The 3,178-nt window shown below is 37.9% G+C and overlaps 1 long non-coding RNA gene across 1 annotated transcript in view; it reads left to right on the forward strand.

The window, feature by feature from the left end:
• Positions 1-2,948, forward strand: part of LOC105292240 — a 31,139-nt gene extending 28,191 nt beyond the window's left edge. Inside the window, exon 3 of the long non-coding RNA XR_895903.2 lies at positions 2,477-2,948. This is a non-coding gene — a long non-coding RNA (uncharacterized LOC105292240). The remainder of the gene's footprint in view (positions 1-2,476) is intronic.
• The last annotated feature ends 230 nt before the right edge of the window (positions 2,949-3,178 follow it).

The raw sequence follows: 3,178 nt of genomic DNA on the forward strand, positions 1-3,178 counted from the left end.
GACTCCTTCTAGGATAGGATGACCTCAGTATCTTTGCAGGTAGACCCCAAACCCCCTAACTAACTTTTCTGCCTAACTCTTTTCTAAGACCCATGAACCCTTTTATTAGTAGTATGGATGTTGAGGGACAGGAGGTCTTTTCTGTATCTGCTTCCTGTTGAGAAGGATCATGGTCTCTGCCTCTTGGGGTTTCATGGAGCTCTTTCCCTTCCTGCCTTAGTCAGGGTGGGGTCTTGCATTTCCTGCTGAAGTGCCGCCTCAGTCCCTAGACAAGGAAAAGAAGACACAAACTTGTTATTTAAATCATATATCTATTAATTTCTCTTATTGATTTGTCTATTAAGCGAGTAAAGAGAAACAGGTTTGGTTAATATATTTCTTAAAGAGTAAAAGAAGACCTTTGGCCTAAAATCCTCTCCCCTTTCAGACTCTAAGGGCCCTGTCTGGCCTAATGCCATTTCTGCTAACAATGGGGTGGGTGACCCTTATCAATAGCCAGAGGATCTGAATCACCAGTTTCTGGGCAATTATTGGGATTCAAGGGAGAGGGCCTTTTTCCTAAAGAAATGAAGAAAACTTAACTAGGTTTACTAACAAGATTAAGAACTCTGCAAGAGATGTCCCATATCACAGACATCATCATGGTCCCCAATGATCTGTGGTGCTGCTACCAAGTGAGCTTCCACAGGGAACAGAAGGCTTTCGTAAGCCCAACGGTAAGACACTGTTCAATAAGAAGGAAAGATGTGGGTTAAGTTGAAGAGGCAGAAATACATCAGTTGCCAGCACTAACTCTCAAGTGATTAAGAAATAATGTTCTTTAGGGATCATCAATGAAACTATAAGTTTGTGTATCCATCAGGTGCACTAGTCATTTGCTATTTGGTCTTACTCATTTTCCTGTATCTACTATCCCAGTATATTTCTTATGACTTATATTTCTTATGACTGGTGTTTATATATTGGAATATTCTGGGCTTCCTTTTACCAAGAGGCAAAAAGAAATTCTGTCCTAGAGCCAAATCACCTTGAGATTGCAATAAAGCTTTTGGCTTGATGAAATACTAACTGTGTGTGTAAAAAAGTTAACAAAGCAGACCTGAGACTGTAGTCCTTAGGAAGTCCTGCTTGCAGTATTGGCCTTGGCCATCACGTAGGAACTTGAACAGTAAATAGTTCCCTGTGCTGATATAAAATCACGCCAGACTGATAAAAGTGGCTCGCTGCGCCTAAACTGTCTGTACAAACAGTATTATTTATGCTGAACACCTGTTGTTTTTCTAGGATTCTGGAATTTTGGTATATGCCAGGCACTGGGTGCCTATGTGCTCAGCTCCCAGGAAAAACTTTGGTCATTGACTCTCCAGTGAGCTTCTGTGTAGACAATATTTCACATGTGGTGTAATGACCTGTTGATGCAGGAATTAAGCATGTCCTGTGTGAGTCTACCAGGATAATTGTCTTGGAAGCTTGAGCTTGGACTTTGTCCTATGCACCTTTTCTGTTGTTGATTTCGCTTTATGTCCTTTCAGTAATAAATCTTAGCTATGAGTAAAACTATATACTGAGTCGTGTAATTCTTCCTAGCAAATCATCAAATCTGGGGCCGGTCTTGAGACTTCTTTTATTTCTTAGGGGAAATATATTTATTTTATTTTACTTTATTTTCTGAGAGGCCTCCCTAGCACCATTAAAACAAAAGGCTTTGGTCTCAAGGAGCTCAAGTTCAAGAGCCAATAAGAAAAAAACAACCCACTCTAAAATATTCAAATATAATACCATACCTCTTTTATGCCCTTCATTTCCCTCTGGTTTGCCCATCTGTCCTTCTCCAGATCCCATATGTTTTCTCTTTTAATATCCTACTTTACTTTTTCTTTCCTGTTCTCCATTTTCTTTGGTTCTTTCTACTTTCTAGAGACACAGGCTTAGACTTCCCTTTGTCTCATCTGTCTGTTTTACATTTCATCTTGGGCTGTGAACTTCATGAGACTAGAGACTATGTAAACAGTAGGTTTAGCAGGAAAAAAATTATTAGTGTATGGAGATTCCATTTTTATGCTCAGAAATGTTATTATTTATCTTCCAGTTAAAGGAAATCACTTAATATTTTTGTCCCCCAGTTTTCTAATCTAATAAATGAGGATATTACCTGTCTACACTGCAGAGTTACAGAGGGGATCAAATGAGATACTTTTTTGTGCAAGAATTTAAAAATTTGAGCCACATATAATTGCTGAGACCTTTTATTTTCTTGGAGGTTTGCACAAGTGCATTGCATGAGAAAGATATGCTCCTGGGATGTATACATTCTCTCTCTTTATTCATAAAATGACAGGGAAGAGAATGTAAAAATGGGGAAGGGCCATAGGAATAGTTAGCCTGAATAAAAGAAGGCTTTGATTACTGACAAATATTTGAAGGGCAGACATAAAAAAAAAAAATACCAATAAAATAATTTTGTATGACTTCACAGAATCGAGTCAGGACTAATGCAGGGAAAAATTAAAAAACAGAAGAAGAGGAAAAACCTGGCTGAGGCAACAGGAAAAGGGATAGCAGGAGAAACTGGTCATTGGAGTTGTTCAAGATCAAGTTGAACCACATCACATTTTGCACATTGCACAAGGAATTAAACATTAGATCTATAAATGAACTTCTTTTGTGAACCACCCCCACAATTTTTGCTCCGATGCTGTCTGTACCATCATATATTGATAGTACAGAGATTTCTTTAAATGATTCACTCATTTTTTATTAGATACATTTATTTAAAGACTACAATTTGCACATGATGTTTTGGTTATTTTTTGTAATGCCCTTTAAAACAAAAAGATGATGATTTAAAAAAAAAAAAGCTTATATCTGTTAGTAAACCCAAAACTAAATGCCTTCCAGACCTGTTATTCCATGGAAATTCTTAAGCCAAATAAAAGATAAGAATAAAAACAAAATGACAGCCCTGGTATCTTGATTTTTATTCCTGTGAACCCTTCGGTCACCTCGCCTCACACGTTCTTTTTTGAAGAAAAGGATGGTGCTTAATTCGTAGAGCTGAGAATATCACCATGCCTCTCGTCAAGAAGAACCACTCATGCATTTGCTCACCACTCTCTCACAAACCACCAGGACAACAGGTACAAACTAGGATTCCAGAAAACTGGAATATGTGGTAGCC

This window comes from Pteropus vampyrus, unplaced genomic scaffold, assembly GCF_000151845.1.
Source record: "Pteropus vampyrus isolate Shadow unplaced genomic scaffold, Pvam_2.0 Scaffold54, whole genome shotgun sequence".
Taxonomy (NCBI): Eukaryota; Metazoa; Chordata; class Mammalia; order Chiroptera; family Pteropodidae; genus Pteropus; species Pteropus vampyrus.